General features: G+C 38.6%; 1 protein-coding gene across 1 annotated transcript in view; it reads left to right on the top strand.

The window, feature by feature from the left end:
* Rnf220 (ring finger protein 220) overlaps window positions 1–22,912 on the top strand; it is a 207,492-nt gene that overhangs the window by 19,213 nt on the left and 165,367 nt on the right. The gene's annotated exons all lie outside the window — the stretch shown is intronic.

Raw genomic sequence — 22,912 nt, 5'->3', positions numbered from 1 at the left:
CCAGAAGACTCTAGCTCTTGCCATCTTCTGAGTGGGGTCTTTTCCCTCCTGTGCACCAGCAGGAGTGATGGTAGCCACTGACTGAGTTCTTTGCAGGATCTGGATCTGGAAATCACAGACTTGCTATTGGCTTAAAATGATGGTGCTTATTTACATTCTTTCCTCTGAAAGTAAGATATGATTAAGGCCCAAATAGAAGACATTTTCCCTTTGAATTAATTTACTTCCCACCAGAGGAAGATGCTTAGTTTTACCTTGTAGAGGGTAGCAAAGGGAGATCTCTGGGTCCTGCTCCCAGTTAGCCCTGGCACCCAGTTTGAAAGGGAGGATCCTCTGTAGTATTGATTACAATCAAATACATTGTCCTTGAATTCCCCTCCCTTGGCTTCTGGAACATTTTACTGTCATTGTTCTTGTCCTACTTCTTGGACCCTACTTTTGCTCCCATGATATCCTATATCCCCATATTACAGCACTTACACATTTTTTTACTGTGATAGAAGCATGCACTGGGAAGAGGAATGCTGTTAGTTTGCAGAGAATTTTAAAACAATAGTCAACTAAAAGTTGGTTTGCTTTTTAATATCATCATGCCCTGGCCACTTTGAAGAATGTCAGTTGTAAAGTATCTTTTTTTTTTTTTTTTTTTTTTAAAGAGAGAGTGAGAGAGAGAGAGAGGGAGAATTTTTTAACATTTATTCTTTAGTTTTCGGCAGACACGACATCTTTGTATGTGGTGCTGAGGATTGAACCCGGGCCGCATGCATGCCAGGCGAGCGCGCTACCACTTGAGCCACATCCCCAGCCCGTAAAGTATCTTTAATGTAAAAAAATAGTAATCTTTTTTTTAAATTTTAGTTTGAAAAAACTGCTGTGGTTTCTCTTGGGTTTTGATGTGTATAGAACTTTTGAATTAGCACATTTAAAAAATTATTCTCTAATAAACATTGCCATCTATAAGGAAGAATTTGGAGATCTTCCACTTACATTGTATATCCCTGACATCTGCAGACTCAATTTGATTCAAAGGTGAGTATGGATCAGTTCAGAATTTGTTTGGCTCCATTAGGACCCAGTTGTGTCTCCAACTCCTGTGGCACTACATATTCCTGCAGTCTCACGCAGTAGATTCAAAATTAACACCGAGAGCACTTTAATCATAGAGAATAAAAACCAAAAATTGAGTTACTTCAATCTTGCCATCCTTTGTGACCATTTGGAATTGTTAATTTGGCTTATTTTTTTTTTTTTTAGTTGTAGATGGACACAATACCTTTATTTTGTTTATTTAGTTTTTATTTTATGTGGTGCTGGGGATCAAACCTCATGCCTCATGCATGCTAAGCAAGCACTCTACCACTGAGCCATAACCCCAACCCTGAGCTTAAATTTTAAAACAGTAAAATAAATTGTGAACTGGGTGTAATAATTTTGTTTGGTATGTGCAAACTTTAATTTGCCTAGTAAATAGTTTACTACATTTGAATATCTTTTTTAAAAAAACTTATCCTTTTAGAATTGCTTATATTAAAACCAAGAATTAATCAGGAAAGTAATTACTGTGACTGATTATAACACGGTTACTTATTTGTTGTTTAAAAAACAACAACGACAACAACAAAACGGCCACTCTATCAAATATGCTCAGTACACCCTTGGAAATGACCTTTGGATTGTAATGTGAAGAACAAGAAGCAGGAGACAACTATATAAGGGCTTGGGAATAGGAAATCTTGGCTCATTTAGGAACAGGAAGGCCTGAGAGCCAGGATAGTGTGTTTGTAGGATGGTGGTAGCAGATGAGGTGGAGAGGGGCCAGACCTCCATAAATCTTTTAGGCCATAGAGAGTTTGGATTTTATTCTAGGTGCACAGGAAGCCACAGAGTGTTTTAAACAGGCAGAAGTACCGTGTTGTGATTTATCACTTAGAAAGACTACTCTGGCTGCTGTCAAATAGGGATTGAAATAGGGAAAGTTGGTAATAGAAGACTTGTAAAAAGGCCATTGCAGTATTCAGTGGGATCTGAGGTTGGAGTAATGCCTTATACTTTTTTGAAATATTCACAGTGCCTTTCCCATAGAAGGCACTCAATAAATACTAAATAAGTAAATTTACAAAACAGTAAGTGTCCCACGCCCACCAAAACAAAACAAAAAAACAGAAGGACAACCATAAATCTGCAACAGACCAAGCACTGACCAAGAGCACTACCTCCAGAGTTCCCAGAATAGGGTTTTAATTGCGGTCCTAGCACTCCTTAGCTACCTTGCAATGGGGCAAGTGATTTAAACCTGGTGAACTTTGGTTTCCTTGTCTGCACAATAGGAATGAAATGACAGATAATTTTTGATTTATTGAGCAAATTAAATAAGAGAATATATTTATCCCATGGTAGCCACCCAGGAAATGGTGACTATTTTGTTTAGCCGGACATAAGAATACCTTGAGAGAGCGGTCAGTAAAACTTCATTGTGATTCCGGCCACAAACACAGGTATCCCAATTCTTTTGGTGAGGAGGAACACTTTGGACCTTTTTCATAATTGGGATTCTGTCCTGAATCAAAACTTTTGCTGGCCTTTGAATAACTGGACATTTATTTATTTATTTTTTCCTAAAGAGGGAAAACCATAGGAAGAGAGCTTTTGACAATACAAAGTTAAGATAAGAGTCTTCCATCTCAGCTCAGCTCTTGCCCCTGATTTTCAGAGGAGTCAACTCCTCTTCCTTCATTTCCAAGTTGAAAGGTAGCACCCTAAGGTATGTGCTTTCTTGATACACAAAGTAGATGCTCCCCAGAGCCCAGGGAGCTGTCGTCTTATACGGAGTTAAATGCCTCGATTAAGGATGCAATCATAGTTGTTTGGCTCTGTAAATCATTTGACCCTTGCCTCGTGCAGTCAGGGTCTCTGGGGGCCCCAGTGATGACCATTCTATAGCTGCAAGGGGGGTGGAGTTGAAGTCGGCTATTATCCGTTCTGGAGAGATAGCCACTCGTTGGGGGTGATATATTTTTCTTTTTCCCTAGGTTTCTTGGCAAGATGTGTGTGTGTGTGTGTGTTTGTGTGTGTGTGTGTGTGTGTGTGTGTGTAAGAGAGTACAAAAAAGAGAGAGAATAAAAAATAATGGGACCACCAATGAACAGAAACTGTTAGCACAAAAGCCTGGGGAAGAACTTGCAGAAGACAAGGAAGTGATTTTGCCTAGTTTAAATCCCACTTGAACCATGTGGTTTGAGTCCTAAACCTTTTGAGGTTCAAGTTGAGTGCACTCTTGACAAAACGTGATTTTCTGGTTCACATCAAAAAGGCTTTAAAAGACTTTGAGGTCTTTTCCTTGGGACATCAAACAGTCCTTAACAAAGCAGGGTGCTGATGAGATGCGGGCAAATGAAAAGATTAAATTCTCCCGTGAGGATTAGATTCTCCTTAAGAAGCATGTGAAGTTGGCAACACGAAAGATGGGACTATGCCAATGCACACTCACACTCAGGACCCCAGAGCGCCCTAGTGCCTGTTGTGCCCTCTGTATCTCCTGGGGCCTGGAGGCAGACCTTATTTATCAGAAGGTTCACATAGAAGTACCCAGGGAATTAGAAACTAAAACAAACTCTTCTGTATTTTCTGTCTTGCCTAAGGCAACACTTATGTCCCCCAATAAAAGGTGTAAATTAACTTAGAAAAGATAGGCCATTCCCTTGAAAAATTATCAGTTGTTTGGGTGGCTTGGAGCACAATTTTGCTTATTGAACCAACCTCAGTCTTTACAAGAAAGGACTTAGGTGACTACTGCTTTATGGCAAATGGAAGAGCTGACTTGGGAATTGGTAAAGGAAACCAGCCCATGCGGTAGAATTTCTGTTACCAAGCCAGTAGCTAAAGCTAAAGTCGACAGCATAGACAGAGCCATGAGTGGGCCAGCTGTACCAGTGCAGTGTCTGAGCCAAGCAGGTAAAATATTAATGATGAGCTTTAAGGAGAAGCAACTCTGATTGAGGTCCCTCTCCTGTCGGAAACCGTAATTACCCATATATATATATTCATTCTAACCAGCAGCTTCTAAATAAAGAATTGTTGCTGCTGATTGAACCTGTTTTATTTCCCTGTGTTTTTTCTTATCTTTTTTCCCCTTGCATAACTTACAACCTTGTAAATGCTCAGTAGCTGTTAATATGATTCTGTCAATACGTTTACCATGGTGACTTGGGCCGTATTTGGCGAGCATTTGAAGAAATCAGTCACTGGTTGGAGGGAGGAAAGACAAGCTGTCGATATCCAGGGAGAAATGCTAATAACCCTGGTGACAAATCGTCCTCTGGATTCTCCAAGGGTTAAGAAAAAGCACCTCATAGACCTGGGAGCTCAGGGCCAAGGAATGGTGACTTGTTAGGAAGCAGGGACGTAAGCTGTCATCGCCCTGCAGTGTCCTGTTTTGCTTTGAAACTCTTAAAGCCACACTTGAGTTTTGGAGATACACAGGCTTGGATTTGAATCCTGATTCCCTTCCTGTGTAACCGTGTGACCTTGAGCGACCACTGAACCTTTCTTTTCTCATCTGTGAGTTAAAGATTGTAATACCTAGCCCCAGGAGGGGGTGGGAAAGTCCTTCCACAAAGACTCTATTCACTGCTGCTCAAACTCTTCTGGGAAGGTACACAAATAGAAAAAGAAAAGAAACTTCTGCATTCTATTTAAAATAGTTGGAAGTCTGCTGTTATCCTAAATTTTTTGTGAATTTTGCACTTGATATTCACTTGATCAAAATAATGTTAAAATATGTTTATCATTAAGTAAAAATTGTGCTCTGTTATGATTCATTAATTCACAAATATTTATTGAATGCCTACTATGTGCCAGGCAATTCTAGGTGCTAGAGATATAGTAGCGAATAAGATAGATATGGTCTGGGCTTCTAGTAAGCTTACAGCTACATTATCAGGGAGCCTGGTACTGGATGTTTCTTAAGTCCCCTGGGGCCCATTTGAGGGGATAAAAATCCTACATCAGAGAATCCTGTGGAGGACCTCCCACTGGCTATATGCCATGCTTTTAAGTGGAGAAAGAAAATGAAACACCTACACAGAGAGAATTATTACTATTTTGGTATGTATCCTTCCAGATTCCTTATTAGGAGGGGATAGGTAAGTACATCAATGCATTTTTATATAAGCAGGAACATACTAATATGCTAGTTTGTGATTTTCTTTTTCTCTTATTCATTTATTATAGATACGACTCTACATCAATAAATATAGATCTACATCACCACTCTTAATAGCTACTTAGTATTCCATTGCAGGAATGTATCATGTTTTATTTAACCAGTCTCTGGCCTAATTAGGATGTTTCCAGCTCTTCAGTATTGTAAACAACACTGCAGAGGACATCTTTGTAAATTCACCTTTATCAAGTGTCTTATCATTTTCTTAAGATATAGTCCCCAAAGTAGAATTGCTGGATAAAAAGGTAGGCATATTAAAATTTTTATGCTTCCTGCTGGATTACCTGTTGCCTTTTGATCTTAACACATAATGATAAATCTTCTTATATTCACTGATTTAATAGGCAAAATGTGATATCTTGTTTATTTAATCTCCATTTCTTTAGTTACTAGTGAAGTTAACCATTTTTTAAAATACTCATTGGGATTAGTTTATCTCCTTTTTTGAATTTCTTATTTGTGCTGTTTATCTATGAGGTGCCTGTCTTTCTCTTAATGATATTTAGAGCTTTTTGAAAAAATAAGAAGGATATTCATCCTTTTTTATCTGTAATACATGTTGTGCATATTTCCCCCACAGTTTCTGACTTTTGGTATATTCATAGAAAGTTATAAGGCCCTTCTTATTCAGTCCCTGCATCTGTTTAAACATACTGTAGTTATCTCAGAGGTAGTCCCCAATTGAGAACAAGTCTAAATCTTAAGCTCCTGTCAATGTATACTCAGAGGGAAGATGAGAGGCACCTAGACCTTGAGAGATCCATAGGGACCCAAGCTATCTGATGAAATTTACAACCAAGTGGAAAATATAGGCAGACAGGTAATTTGCATAAAATGTGATGAGTGATATAATAGGAGTGGTATAGAGGATGCCAGAAAGCCAGGGGGAAAACCTAACCACTCCTGGATGAGTAGATAGATGTTCAAGATGAGTAGAAGTTAACTAGGTGAAGAGTGTGGAAATACACTTCATACAGGGAAGTAGCATATGCAAAGATGTACTGTCTAGAACCATAGGTTATGGTAGCTACTGGCCTTGTGGGTATATTCAAATTTAAATTAATTAAAATTAAATAAAACTGAGATTTTTTTATTTCCCCAATTCCACTAGCCATGGTTTAAGTGCTATCTACCCACGTGTGACTAGTGGTGATGACATTGGACAGCACAGGTATAGGACTTCACTACTACAGAAAGTTCTGTGGGACAGTGCTGTCCAGGAAGAACTTGATGTGTTCAGGGGACTGAAAAGGCTTCATTTCAGCAGGTATGTAGTGTGCAGGAGTGAGAGCGGCACAAGATGAAGAGGACCGTAGCACAGCATGCAGGGACTTAGTCAAAGCTGACCTTGCTACTGGGGCTGATGTTCCTAGCCAGTTGCCTTACAGAGCAAGTAGAAGGGAAATAATTTAAGATTTACCCAACAACCCTGTAGGTAGACGTTATCTCCATTTTACAGATAATGCATTTGAGACTCAGAGAATTCCAGACCTGTAAACAACATACACTAGTTAGTGGCAGAGCTGGATTGAAAGTCTGACCTGCCTGATGCCAAAAACCTGTGTTCTTCCCTTTGTATCACTCCAATAGAATCCAGAAAGCTCTGCCTACTGATCTCTTAGATCAGGATGGAAGAATCCTGACTTTTAGAACAGTCTCCTCAACTTGACTCTTTTTTCTGTGAAGGGAGTATTGATCATGGGGGAGCTTGACTCAGCCTGGGTGTGCAGGCGAGAGCTTGCAGGCAGAGTTTTCTTTGGAGCTGTTGGCCTCATTCCCTGAGTTGCAAAGAGGAGCTCTAAAGGCCAGATTCAAGGGAGACCCCGTGCATATACTGACATTAGAACTAGGACAGCTTTGCCAAAGAGAGCTGCTGGCTTGAGGGCATTCACCCGAAGCCTATCAGGGGGAATCATTGGTATCGTAATGTATGCTTTGATCCATCCCCTGACCAAGAGTCTATTATAATGGCCACTTCCAAGACAGTGTCATTGGAAAGAGAGTGCTGATTCCCAGTTAAAAGAGGAAGCCCTTGCTTGCCCTAGGGCATTCCCATTTTGTACAGCATTGGAGTAAAGAGTTATTTCAGGCCATGCCTGCCCCAACCCTAAGCAGCCACTGGGAGTGGAGGCTTTGAATTTGCTGTCACAGCTCCAGGCGTTTTCTGAGCCAGTTAAAGTCATGCCTGGCAGGATATTAAAAAGAACATTACCATCAGAATGTGAATTCTGGATTAGTCAGTTTCTCTGAGTCCAAGATCTCATATTTTCTAGGATGGATATGGTGCCTTTACATTATCTGAGCTGGCATGAATGAATGAGTGGCGGGAAAAACAAAATGTGTGATCATACAGAACAGGAATAATAAAGGATGCCTGTGTTAATTGGCTTTCTGTTGCTGTGACAAAATACCTGAGAAAAATAACTTAAAAGGAGGAAAGATTTATTTTGGCTCATGGTTTCAGAGGTTTTTGTCTGTGGTTGCTTGGCCCCATTGCTTTTGGGCCTGTGGTGAGGCAGGACATCGCAGTCAAAGTGCATTTCAGAGGAAACTGTTCACCTCATGGTGGCCAGGAAAGTGGAAGAGAGAGGAAGGGGCAAGGGTTCCCATTATCCCAAGGGTATTCCCCCAATAACCTAACTTCCTCCCACTAGGCCCTACCTCCTAAAGGTTCTACAACCTGCCGGTAGTGACTCTGGCCCATGACCAAACCTTTACCACATGGCCTTTAGGGAACATTTAAGATTCAAACCCTAACAATGCAAGTCTGAAGAAGCAAGATAGGAAGCAAGATAGTTTGTGGAGAACTGGGAAGCAAAGGAAACTTAGCATGTGGAGGTCTGTGATTCTGTTGAATATAGTGCAGGGAATATTAAGATGATTCTAAAAGGAATCAGCAGCATCCCATCATTCATTCATTCATTTCACAAATTCATTGATGCAAGGAATCATTAAGCCATAAGGATCCAATGTAAACAAGACCCAACTTCTACCTTGAAGCAACTCATAGTTCTTGTGGGGGAATAGATATGTAAGCAGTAAAACACATTATATTGAGCAACATATTTTAAGAGCAGTATAGTACTGTTTTTTTTATTAATGGAACCCAAAATTATAATTGCTAACATGTCCTTGTCCTCCAAACTCCAATGGTGAACACAGTTGCCTATGTGATGATTCCAGTTGAATGTCTAAAGATATTTCATGTACAGTATCTGTAAGAGTATAAAAAGAGAGATATTGATTCTTTTCCTCTCATCAAAAGCAAACAAAACAAAATAAGTAATTTTGCTTTTTTACTTGAACTTGCATCTCAGATTAATGGCACCCACAATTTACCCATTTGCTATGGCCAAGAAGTTAGGAACATCACCCCTGTTTTCTCATACCCAATTACTCTCTTATCCCACCCTTTCACCAAGTGGAAGTGAGACTTCTCAAGTTGGTATTGGTCCAAACCACATTGAAGCAGTTAACAATTTCGAGACCTAGATTTAGCAAACGGTATCCAGACCAAATATCTATGCTGCTGAGCTTCATACATGTACATCCAGCTGCCTTCTAGACATTTACTCTTGGGTGTCCTAAAAGCACTTCCAAATCAACAAGACCAAAACTGAACACACCATCTTCTCCCCTTGTATTACCTATTTTGATTTATCATCATAACAGTTATTCAAACTAGAAACTCAAGATCCCTTCATTATCTTACCTCATAACTAACCAATTTCCATGGCCTAACTACTCTAGTTATTAAACACCACCATCTGTCCCCAAATCTTTCTCCCTACTTCATGCTCTCATGCTTTAGTACCAAACTATGCCAACAGCATTAGTCTAATCTCTATTATTTCCAAACATTATTGATAAAGTGTCTTTCTAGCATACACACCTATTTGTGTCACTTTCCTCCCTAATATTCCTCTTAATTATCATTAAAAAATCCCAGATTCTTCAGTGTCCTGGTCCAGGTTCTTTTCTTTCTTCTTAAATTCTGTCTTAGCCACACTAAATAACTTGCTGCTCTGGAATTATGCTCTGTTCTCTCATACTTCCATGAATGTGGACACACTATGCTCCCTATATTGAATTCCCTTTTTCCTGTATTGGCTGGGTAAGTTCTAACCAGTCCTTTATATTTCAATCCCTGTGCTTCTCTTAGGTGAAGCCTTTAGTTTCAACAAAACTAGCTTTCCAGGGCTGGGGTTGTGGCTCAGCGATAGAGTGCTCGCCTAGCATGTGTAAGGCCTTGGGTTCAATCCTCAGAATCACATAAAAATAAATAAATAAAATAAAGGTATTATGTCCAACTACAACTAAAAAAGATCATTTAAAAATAACTTTCTATTTATCTACACATTTAGCAATACATAGCTGTGACTGTACTTTTTGTGGAACCCAACATGCATAGAAAACAGTCTCAGCATCTGATAAGCACCTGTGTATTTCTCCTTGATCACAACCCATCCTGCTCTTACTTGGATTATCACTATCTTGATTTTTCTGATGATAATTTTCTTTATAATTTTATTAACAATATACGCATTCCTAAATAATACAGTTTAGCCCATCAGTTTTAGACACTCAGGCATGAAATCATGGTTTTCAAATAGTTCGTGTCTCATTTCTTTCAATTTTTTTTTTTTTTGAACCAGGGATTGAACCCGAAGGTGCTTAATCACTGAGCCTCATTCCCAGCCCCTTTTTCTTTTTTTATTTTGAGTTAGGGTCTCACTAAATTGCTTAGGGCCTTGTTAGGTTCCTGAGGCTGGCTTTGAACTTGCACCTCTTGCCTTAGCCTCCCAAGTCACTGGAATTACAGATGTGCATCACCACACCAAATTAGTGTCTCATTTCTTCTGTTCTTCACAAAATTTGTGGCATTCATCCATAGTATTTTGTGTAGCTAGAATTCATTCACATTTCTTGCTGTGTAATAGTACATTTTTTTTCAAATATACCCTAGTTTGTGTATCCATTCTAAGGGTGATACACATGCTGCTATAAATACTTTTTGTATGTATCCTGATGTTCAGGGCACAGTTTCTTTAAGGCTGGGTCCCAGGGTAAGATTCTTCAATTTTACTAGCTAATATTGAACCATTTTCCAAGGAGGTTCTACCAATTTGCCCTACTTTCAGCAGTATACAAGAATTCTCGTTGCTGTACATTCTCACCAAGACTTGGTATTGTCAGACCTTCTTATTTTTGTCAGCTTTGTTAATAGATAATGATTTAAATTTAGTTTTTGTTTACATTTTCCTGGTTACCAATAAGGTTGAATGCCTTTTCATATATTTATCAGCCATTTGAAGTTTCTCTTTTATGAATTGCCTGTTCATTTTTCTATTGAGTTGTCTCTTCCCTTGATTTATGCAGGTTTAGTATTTCTTCTTCTAGTTCAACTATTGTTATGAATATACATCCTATAAATATATTCTACGTATTCTAACAGGTCTCTGTATTTCTGGTCTCCAATCTGTTATTTCATCTTTTCACAGCTACCTGAGTCCTATTTCTAAGAAAAACCCTATTCTTGGCATTCCCATGCCTAATAGCCTTTAATGACTCCCCATTGCCTCCCAAACAACACGGGATGCAAGGCCATCGATCACCTATTCTGGCCTAACACCCTCATCACTTGCTGGACCCCCTTAAACCCCTCTTCATCTTTTTACTGTAAACTCCATCTCTACCAAAAGACTCATAGCTCCCCAAACACATAAAATTGTTTTATACTAGCCTTTGCCAGGGTTACCCTTTCTCTTCCCTTTGCCCTTAATTTGGAGAACATCTACTCATTTTTAAACTCAACACAAAGTTCACCTTTTCTATAAAACCTTTTCCAAACTCTCCTTCTCATCCCTCATTAACCCTCTGTCTTTCATCTCTCTACTAGACACACTGAATTATTTCTTGCAGGCCACCTGAATTCTCTGTTACCTTTATTGGTTCATATGCTAGCATCTTCCATCAGATTATTCATGAGTCTTTTTAAGGCATAGGAAGCCTTTTGAGGGTAGGGGCATAGTGTCTAGCACTGGGCTGTGGTAAATAGTAGAAATCGTTATTAATGTTAATACCATTATTGAGTACATGTCTGTTTTCCTTCTTAGATGGTAAATTTCTTGAGGAGCCTGGCACTTGGATGGCATGAAATAACATTTGTCTTGTGAATTAATAACTTAGAAGAACAACTGCTTTAAAGCAACATTTGGAGTAGGAATATAGAGGCATTGAGTATCACGTTTAAAGAAAAACAAAATTGATTTACATCCATCTCACAGAGAATGAAAATTTAGGTTCAAATAAATTCAAAGCAAAAACTTAAAAGAACAAATGTAAAGTTTTCTGTTGGCTTAAACAGTAAGATTTAAAAGTAAAGATGGAAAAGACCTGAATTGTCAGTTCATATAGAAAAGAAGCTCAAACATGATATTTTTCTTCATCTAAAAAAATTAGGTTTTTGTAGTGGGTGATTTGACATAAGAATGACTAGGAAGTTGAAAACCTAAGGAACATAGAGCTAGAAGATTATCCTTTGGAAGCACCAATATCGGCTATCTGAAGATATTGTCACTGTTATGGTGAAATCTGTAGATGGCCCAACTAAGGCTTTCATTGCTCAAAAAGGGAGGCCGGGCGGAGCACAGTGGTGCACACCTGTAATCCCAGTGACTTGGGAGGCTGAGGCAGGAGGATCGCAAGTCCAAAGCCAGCCTTCAGCAAAAGCCAAACATTAAGCAACTCAGTGAGACCCTGTCTCTAAATAAAATACAACATAGGGTTGGGGAAATGCCCCTGAGTTCAATCCCTGGTACCCCCACCTCACCCCACCCCACCCAAAGAAAACAAAAGCAAGGCTGGTTCATTGGAGTAACCGTACTTAAAATGGATGAAGTTCACTTGCATGATGTGTTCGCGTAGACAAACCTACAGTGACGTGTAATTTCAGGTCTACCTCCACCTCTTTCTCTCTCCCTCCAGAAAGCATATCCTAATGGAAGTGAGCAGCAGTGACATTGTTTATTATAGTGATAACCTTGGTCTGCTCCATGTTCTATTTTCTAAAAAGCAAATCATTTCTCTAAACTTCAATACTGTATTAGTGGTAATAAATTACTATATTCCTCACAATTGACATCTTTGTTGGGAACCAAGATAAATACAGTGGTAGGTTTTGTCTGTAGATAGAAGAAAGGCTTTGGAGTCATGCCAGTTATGATTCATATTACACTTTAATCATTGCTCTGTGATTCTGAGCTAGTTACTTACCTTCTCTGACCTTGATTTGAAAACTGACTACCTACTTTTTAAATTATTTATGTAAAACATCCAGCATGATACATACCTCCTAAATATCTTTCATATCTGTACATACACCTGTGTTCCCCACTGCTGCAGCCCTATTTTTAGCCACTTGTGTCTGTGCTTTGGATTCTTTAGCAAACTTCTGACTGATCTTTTGCTTTCCATCTTGCTCACCCAGTTTTGCTGAGAGAAAAGGATGTTCTGAAACACTGACTTGAGCCCTTAACAGCTATGTCACTGGTGTGGAGATGGATACATAGCTGCCATTCATGGAGTGCCCATGATTTGACAGGGACTGACTTAGCATTCTGTGTGTTACCTCATTTAATCCTTACAGTAAGCCTGTGAGTGACTGCCACCATTGACCTTTTAAATTTCAGTACCTGAGCTTGAAGAGGTTGAGTGACTTGCCCACAGCCACTCTGCGAGGACATGGGCTGTGGGTGTGTCTGGATCTATCTGGTTCTGAAGCCCATGTTCTGCTCCTGTCTCCTGCTGCCCTGTGCACCCAGTTATCAGAGCCTGCTGCTCTTCAACATAGTAACCTATTATTAACCGCCTGTGTGCTAATTTGAGCCCACCATACTGTCTCCTAGTCATTTTGTTTTGTGGATCACTGGGCTACAAGGTGATGAGGGCGGATGTGGATATATGCTTTGCCCAAGGGTCACATTCCTTTTCGTGCATTTATCAACCAGCCGATATTCTAGTTTCATCCTTGGGTTTGTAGGGCTTCGTGAGCACATGTGAACCTCCCTGGGCTCAGCTCTGATGGGATTTGTTTCTGGACCAGAGGGTCAAGGGCCAGACTCTGTGGACTTTTGACAAATTCGTTAAAGGAAATGCCACCTGCAATAAGCCTCTGGCAGCAGTGTGCTACTCCGAACTACAACTCTCTGATGTCTGCAACTAACCTTGATGACAGTGATGAAAAATCTCTTATTTGGTGTGAAACCTGGCTGTTTTTGTGAACTTTTTAAGATAGTGGCAGAATTTGTCTACACTGGTTTCCTGAGACTTGGGCTAGTCTCTGTGAATGGCTATCCATTTCTTGATGTTTTCTTGGGCATTCAGTCAACAAAATGTTTTGAGCCCTATAACAAGGAGACTATACAAAGAAATTCATTATTTTGCCATTGCCCTCAAGATGCTTATGGTGTAACTGAGAACATTAGACCTAAAAAGAAAAGAGCCAACTATTCAAAATATCAGATGACCCTGTTTTCACAAAGTTAGCAACCTATGAGTCACACGGGCTTGTATACAACATGTGCCCGGCTTTTGTGTAAGAACTTGATTAAGTATTTAATGGATGATTATTAGAGGTTGGTCTCCCAGATGCCACCTTCTCACAGACAACTTCCTATTCATATACCTAACTCTGACCACTCTAAGAAGCTGCAGACTTGTGATATCAAGGTACCCACTGGACAGCTCCACCTCATTGAATCTCCCATCAGAACTTGAAACTCAATATATCAAAGTAGATTTGATGGACTTTCTTTGGAAAGGCAGAATACCTTCCAGTTAAGAGCATGGAGTCTGGGATGATGGTGTGAATCACAGCTCGAGTTGAATGACATAGGGACAGTCTCTTACCTGGGCTTTCTTTGTGTGAGGGAATATGAGAGTCTTCTTAGGACTCAATGGAAATAGCATATTCAAAACATTCCACAGAGCTGGGTGCAATGGCACACGCCTGTAATCCCAGCAGCTCAGGAGGCTGAGGCAAGAGGATCGCAATTTCAAAGACAGCCTCAGGAAAAGCGAGGCACTAAGCAGCTCAGTGAGATCCTGCCTCTAAATAAAGTGCAAAATAGGGCTGGGGATGTGGCTCAGTGTTCGGATGTCCGTGAGTTCAATCCCTGGTACTAAAAAACAAAAACAAACAAACAACAACAACAAAACATTCAACAGAATATTTGCTTGTGGTCAATCACTAAATATTACCCATTATCATCCATAATTTCCTCCAAATGTTCTATCTTTCCTTACTTGGTAATGATACCACTATCATTCTAGCCTTCTCCTTCACCTCATCTCATTTAATTAGCTACTAAAAACTGTATGTTCTACCTTTTCACATACCTCTCAGGTTATAATTCATTCAACATATATATATTTGTGTAGCATCTCATAAATGCCAAACACCTTGCCAGGCACTGCAGACACAGAGATGAATGCTTATCAGTCTGCGTGTCTGTGGGAGCAGACATATAGAAAACTGCAGTCTTCAGGTGATCCAAATAATAGAAATATGCAAAGTACCTTTAAAAGAGCCTGAAAGAGCTATCCCTTCCTCTTTTCAAAATCAATGCCCTCACCCAAGCCCGCATCACCTCTAACAGTAGCTGCTACTGCAGATTTTTTCTTTCTCTATTGCCTTTAAAAATATATAGGTAAAACAAATACATGCTCCTTGCCCGCCCGCCAAAAAAAATTAAATTATCAAAATAATTAAAAAGTATTTTCTACTCTACTTCTTTAATCCTCCTCCCCTCCATGATGGTAAAACATGTTTACTGTTCAGTATGTACCCTTCCAAATTTTTTTCTCTGTATACATGTGTACCTTGTGTACACTTAAGTAGATTATAAACACAGTTTTTATGAAAACGGATCTATACCTTAAGCACACAGCTTGCTTTTTTTCCATTTAACAACATGCCTTTTAAATTTTTTTTTTTAACATATTTATTTATTTATTTATTTTTTTAGTTATTGGCAGACACAACATCTTTGTTGGTATGTGGTGCTGAGGATCGAACCCGGGCCGCACGCATGCCAGACGAGCGTGCTACCACTTGAGCCACATCCCCAGCCCCAACAACATGCCTTTTAAATTTTTTCTGCATCAATACAAAATAAAATTACCTGATTCTTTTTAACTCCTAAATAGTATTCCCTATTTTGTAACTTACCACAATTTGTTTAGTAGTTTCTCTGTTGGAAGCCTTTTGGTTCCACTTCCCCCTTTTCCCTGTTGCAATCACTGCTCAACTTTTTATACATCTCTTTTTATAGACATGTCCAATTCATTCTGCAAGCAAATTTCTAGAAGTGAAAGTAGTTAGTTAAAGGCTGTGAGAACTTAAAATTTTTTAGACTGTGCTACATTATCCTTCAAAAAGACTGTATACACTTACAGTTCCACCCAACAATGAATGAGAATATTAACTTATGTAATGAGAATAATTGTTACTTATCTCACCAACACTGAATATTATCAGTCCTCTAGTTTTGCAACTCTAATGAGTAAAAAAAAATGCTGTATTATTCTTTCATAAACATATATCTGTGGTTACTAGTGAAATTGAACATGCTTTTATACATTTATTGATCATTTATATGTTTATGCCAATTGCCTATTTATATTATTTGTTCTGTTACAGATTATATTTCTCTATTAGATTGTCTTTTTTTTTTGTAGGTGTAGATGGACAGCATGCCTTTATTTGTTAATTTTTATGTGGTGCTGAGGATCGAACCCAGTGCCTCACAGGTATGAGGCAAACGCTCTGCCACTGAGCTATAGCCCTAGCCCATCATTTTATTTTTGATTTTCAAGCATTCTCTGTTACATTAATCATAATGTAACATTCTTTCTCTGTTAAATATGTTGAAAATATTTTTTCTTAGCCTATTGCTTTTCTTTATTTACATTATTTTACGTAATCCGGAGGATTTTGATTCCTATCTAGTAAATCTGCTAATCTTCTACTATGGCTTTTGGAGTTTTGTGTTTTGCTTAGGAAGAGTATGCTTATTGCCCAGATTTTTTATATTAATTTCTTCCTCTCCATTCTTTGATTGCTTTATTTTCTGAGATTGATCTTTTATACAAATAAAATGTATTTTTATCTATAATCTGAATTACTATTTTTTTCCCAAGAGAATTTCCAACTATCCCAACACAATTTCTAGTGGTTTGAAATGCCAGATTATATATGGGGCTGCTTCTCAATTCTGCTCCTTTGACTTTTTTGGGGGGAGGGCTTGGGGTCATTTTTGTGCAAACACAAGGCTGTTGCAATTAGTATAGCATTATAGGAGACTTTTATACTTTATGGAGCCAAAAATCTGAATAGTTGACCTTTTTTCTTTTTTTCTTTGTCACATTATTTTTTGTTCTTCTGATTTTTATGGATTCCTTTTGTACATTTCTTCTTGCAGGTGAACTGCAGAATAATTTTTCCCTGTTCTATAAAAGACCTAAAACTATTTTGATTAGAATTTCATTAAATTTATTGTTTAATTTGAGTCTCATCCAGGAACACGACATATTCTTCATTTCTTTTCTTCTTCTTTTAATGTCTCTCAATAAAATTTACATTTTAGTATAAATCTTGGACGTACTGATGAGTTTAGCCACCTGTATTTTACAGTTTCTATTATCAATGAGATACTTTCCATTGCATTTTTTCCATTTGGTTGTAGTTGGTGAATAAGAAAAGGATTGATTTTTTTATTGTTGATCTTTTATCAAGTCTTTAATAAAGTTTAGTATTAGTTTTGAATTTTTATAGTTCTTGGATTTTTACAGTTTCTTAGATTGTCTAAATTGAAAATCAAATTACTTGTAGATATAGCCTTATGTCTTCCTTCGTAATACTTCCATTTCTTTTTCTTGTCTTATTGCATTAGGTAGGACCTCCAGTGCCATATTTAGTAGTTGCAATGATAACCATGAAAACAGACATCTTTGTCTTGTTCCTAACTTTAATAGGAATGATGACTGCTCTTCCTCAAATGAAATAAATTTTCTTCAATTATTGGTTTGCTAAGAATTTTTAATTTTTTGTTTTGGCTTTTAAATTCGTATTTATATATGTATGTATGTATTTATGGTACTAGGTACCAGGGAATGAACCCAGGGACACTTAAACCACTGAGCCATATCCCCAACCCTTTTTATTTTTAATTTTGAGATAGAGTCTCATTAAGTTGCTTAGGGCCTCACTAAGTTGCTGGGACTGGCCTCTAACTTGTGATCCTGGTGCCTATTAATGCCTATCTACCAATTAGTTATATTAATAGATTTCCAAATATAGAACAGCCCTTACATTTCTGGATTAAATCTTATCTGGTCACAAAAATTGTTATTTTAAGAACAATTCAGTCTAAGAAATGTGTATTTATGTTCTTAAATAAGCTGATAATTTTATTTGTGCTATTGTCTTAGTTCATTTTCTGTTGCTGTAACAGAGTACTTGAGACTGAGTAATTTATTAAAGAAAAAAAGAGTGTATTTTGGCTTATGGTTCTGGAGACTGAGAAGTCTAACTGGTGCCAACTTCTGTTTAGCTACTACTGATGAGATGCTGCTCCGGCTGATGGTAGAAAGCAGAAGGGAAGCAGGTGAAAGAAAAAGTGAAAAAAGTGAAGAGTTGACTTGCTTTACAACAATCTGCTCTCCTGGTAACTAACCCAGTTCTATAAAATCAAGAACTCATTTACAGGAGAAAGGCATTAATCCATTCCTGAGTGCCCCATCCCAGTCACATCTCACTAGGCCCCGCCTCCCAGCAGGCTTTGAGGGATTACATTTCTAACAGGTGGGAACTTTGGGGGGACATGCTCAAACCTTAGCAGCTGTTTTTCTCTGTTTTTCATATTGGAGCAATATTCGTTCAGTACATTGGTTCTCAGACCTTTTTGGTCTTAGGTCCCATTTGCCTTCCCAAAATTTATTTAGGATCTTCAAAGAACTTTATGTGAGTTACCTATTCATATTAGAAACTAAAATGAAGAAAACTTTAAAACACAAGCATGCATTTCTTTAGTTGGCAGAGCAATGACTCATCAGGGAGCATCCAGTTAACCTCTGGAAAATTCCACTGTGCAGTGTGAGAGAAAGAGAGTAAAAAGATCAAAGTATCTTAGTATTGTTATAAAAATAATTTGGACCTTGTAGACTTCCAGAAGAGTGTTGGGGATCTTTAAGGATCCCTAGAATGCACTTTGAGAAGTGCTGGTCTAGCAAAATGAGTTGTAAATTTCCCATTTTTTTCTATGTAGTAATAACATAGATTTTACGTATGTCTTGAAGGTAGAACTCATTTGGAAATCATTTGGAACTGATGTGTTTTGGAGTAGTATATCTTTGCCTATTGATTCAATTTTCCCTATGGTTATTGGTTTACTCAGGTTTTATATCTCTTATTAGGTCAATGTGTTTTGTTTTGTTTTGTTTTGTTGAACGAGAGTCACACTATGTTGCCTAGGCTGGTCTTGAGCTTATAGGCTAAAGTGATCCTCCTACCTCAGAGACCTCAGGTGAGGGTCACCATTCCCAGCCTTAGTCAATTTGTAAATTATAATTACCTATAAATTTGTGCAATTTCATATACATTTTCATTTTTAAAGTATAAAGTTGTAGGGCTGGGGTTGTGGCTCAGTGGTAGAGCACTCGCCTCGCAAGTGCGAGACCCTGGGTTCGATCCTCAGCACCACATAAAAGTAAATAAGTAAAAACAAAGATATTGTGTCCAATTACAACTAAAAAATAAATATTAAAAAAAAACAGATAAAATTAAGAAAAAAAGTATAAAGTTGTATTTTTTTTACATTTTATTTATATCAAGAATTAAATCCCCTTTTTAATTTCTAAATTGTCTACCCATGTGTTTTCTTTTATTCTCATTTGAATTTGCCAAAGATTTGTCTATTTTACTGCTGTTGTTAGTGTATTTTATTTTATTTATTTACTTATTTTTTTTAAAGAGAGAGAGAGAGAGAGAGCGAGAGAGAGAGAGAGAATTTTAATATTTATTTTTTAGTTATCGGCGGACACAACATCTTTGTTTGTATGTGGTGCTGAGGATCGAACCCGGGCCGCACGCATGCCAGGGGAGGGCGCTATCGCTTGAGCCACATCCCAGCCCCTTGTTGGTGTATTTTAAAGGATATTTTTAGTATGATTGACCTAGCTTCTTGTTTTTTGCTTGTTTCTAAATTTGTCTTTATTACTATTTTTTAATTTTAGGGGGTATATTTTAAAGTCAAATTTATCAGGGTATAACTACTATAGTAACACTTATTCTTGACGGTGTACTTTTGTGGGAGTGTGTGTGGTGCTGGGATTGAACCCAGGGCTTTGTGCATATGAGGCAAATACTCTACCAACTGAGCTATATCTCCAGACCTCATGTCTATAAGTTTTGACAAATGCATACAATCATGTCAGCACCACCATAATCAGGATATAGACTCCCTAAAAAATTTCCTCATTTCCTTTTTTAAATTATTTATTTGTTTGGTACCAGGGATTGAACTCCGAGGCACTCGACCACTGAGCCATATCCCCAGCCCTATTTTGTATTTTATTTAGAGACAGGGTCTCACAGAGTTGCTTAGTACCTCACTTTTGCTGAGGCTGGCTTTGAACTCTCGATCCTCCTGCCTCAGCCTCCTGAGCCACTGGGATTACAGTCATGTGCCACTCACTGTACCTGGCTCCTCATTTCCTTTTGTCCTTAGCTCCTGGAATCTTGCTTTCTATTTTAGTAGTTTATTACTTTTATCTCTAAGTAGTATTCCATTGTATGGATGCACTAGAGTTTATTTATTCATCCACCAGTTGAACATTTGGGTTGTTTCCAGTTTGGGATGATTATGAATAAAGCTACTATAAACATCTGTGAACAAGTTTTTGTGCAAACATAAGTTTTCAAGTGAAGACCTAGGAGGGAAGTGCTGGGTCACATGGTAAGTATGTTGACTTTCTAAGCAACTGCCATATTGTTTTCTTATTCTATGTTTCCTAGATTTTTATTTCTGTTGTTCTTTTTTTTGCTTCAAATTTCTTTCTCAAGGATGTGAGTTTGGTCTCCTCATTGAAGTTCATCCTAGTGAGGGCATAGGGCACACCACAATGCTGCAGGCACCAAGTGCCAGGAAGGACACCTCAGTGACAGGACTTGGGAGATGAGGGATCAAGATGATACTAAAAAGTTTTCCTAAGTAAGATCCCAAAGGGGTCATAGGAGGCAGAAGAGAAAAACGGAAAACTTAAGAAAGGAGAGTAAAAGAAGGGGAAGAAAAGAAATGAAAACATAATGTTGCATAAATGGGGCGTGGTGAGTGCTACCCTGGAACACCATGATGTAATGGTGGCCTAGAAAGAGCATGGGGCCTTGAGGATAGTAGGTAGAGAGAGGTGGGCCTGGAACCTCTAATGCTGATCCTGAAAGTCTGTGGCACCAAGATTTAGTTTGAATTAGAAAGGTGAGCCATTGTCAGCTACAGAAAAAGGTGACTGTTATGGGGGAAGGGTTTGGGGAAAGGAGACAGGCTGGAGATAGAGCTGGCAGTGAGACTGAGGTGGGAGTCTTGCTGCCAGACTCCTGGTGCTCCCAAAGGAAGGAGAAATGGGTGGGATGGGAGAAATGTAGTGGGGATTCAAAAAATATTTGATGAATTGACTATAATTAATTAAGATGTTTGATATTTTGAGTAGGTTGCAAGAAATGGAGACAGAACAATATGGAAAGATGAATAAATTGGGAAGGAAAAATAGTTCTGAAAACTAAGGGTCTAGAGTAAGGAGAGGACTTGGCAAGAGGATAGACAATTGACTAGTCAGAAAATTCTATACAGAACTATATAAACCTAATAGAGAAATTGTTTTGAGAATAAGCATAGGAACTAGCAAAGAGCCAGGGTGACCTGAGTTCTCCAGTTCTAGTATTTGCTGTCTGTCTGGCTGATACCTGAGCTTGTCTCAGGAACCCTGAGGCTAGACAGCCAAACCCTGAGGCTAGACAGCTAGACAGAGAAGCAAGGAAAGTTCCTAAGGGAATTTAATTTTTTAAAATTTTTTTATATGTATTTTTGGTTGTGGATGGGCTTTATTTTATTCATTTATTTATATGTGGTGCTGAGACTCGAACCCAGTGCCTCACACATGCTGGGCAAGTACGTTAACACTGAGCCACAACTCCAGCCCAGAATTTAAATTTTGAATGGGGATGATGAGGGGTTGATTAATGACTCTGAAGAACTTTTCCAGCCTTGAGATCTTGTCATTCTAGTGTACATATGGGTGGAGTGTCATATTTCCAAAATAAGTTTCCTTTTAATTTGGAGAAATATCCTAAGATCTTCAATGGGAAAGAACACAAAGACTGTTAGGTAATCCAAGTCCAGACAATTGCCATTAGACTCTGGAGGTGTTTAGTTTAGGAGAGAATGGAATTCCTTTCCTCTACAGAACTTGTGGAATTATTTGGTTGCCAAGGATCCAATAGCCTTATAATGAAGTAAGGTTGTTACATGGTGTAGAACAAGAAAAAAAAATCTGTTACCTAGACAAATGTCTCCTCCTTTTAGACAATATGAATTTTGTCCACAACTTTAACATTGCGTTAACTATGACTTCAGTCCTTCCCTCACGAGAAAGATCATCACAGTCCTGGGAAACCACGGAGTTGAGATACTTCATAAGAAAATGGGGTAGTGTGAGAAATGACATAATACAGGTGCACTATTTAAGTAACATTTATTAGGAACCTACTAAGTGCTGGAAGCTATTAGACATTGGGGATGTAAATTGAACAGACCAAGTCCCTGCCCTCAAGGAGTTTCCTAAATTTGGTAGGAGCCTGTGGGAGAAAGTTTTATCCCAAAATGGATCCATTGCCACTGGGAAAAAGGAAGGCTTAAGAGAGGAGTGACGATTGTCACACTCACCCTTTGTTCCCCACATGGGAACAGAAAGATTTTTGCTTATTTGTATTTGTGTTTTTGTACTGGGCATTGAACCCAGGGGTGCTCTACCACTGAGCTACATCCCCAGTTCTTTTTATTTTTTATTTTGAGACAGGGTCTTGCTAAGTTGCTGAGGCTGGGAGATAGGATCTTGCTAAGTTGCTCAAGCTGGGGTTGAATTTGAGATCCTCCTGCCTTAGCCTCCGAAGTCCTTGTGGTTATAGGCATGCACCACCATGAATGGCTTGGAAGGAGTTTTAAAAATCATATACCTGAAAACATTATTTCCTTGCTTAAGTCTCACCCATGGCTTCCTTTTGCTTTTCTGATAAAGATAAAATTGAATTCACATGACCTCTGGAGCCCTGCAGGATCTGACCTTATCCTCTAGTCAAAGCAGGACACTCTGCAATCCAGAGTGGCCTTCTTTGAGTTTCTTAAACCTGTCTCCCCTCCTTTGGCTTTAGTATCTTGGTACTTGCTATTCCCTTGGTCTGTAACACATGTCCTCCCACCAGACCCATTTTCCCCTAAGCATCCCCACCTCCAACCTGCTTTGCCCAGGTAAGCCCACATATCCTGCAGATCTCAGCCCCAGTATGAATTCCTCAATGTTCCTGACCATTTCCTTCTCCCTGCAAGCAACATGTACTCTCATAGCAACATGTATCTA

Source organism: Marmota marmota, unplaced genomic scaffold (assembly GCF_001458135.2).
Source record: "Marmota marmota marmota unplaced genomic scaffold, marMar, whole genome shotgun sequence".
Lineage (NCBI taxonomy): Eukaryota > Metazoa > Chordata > Mammalia > Rodentia > Sciuridae > Marmota > Marmota marmota.
Note: the sequence above shows the minus strand (reverse complement) of the source record. Positions and strands in the feature narration are given on the sequence as shown.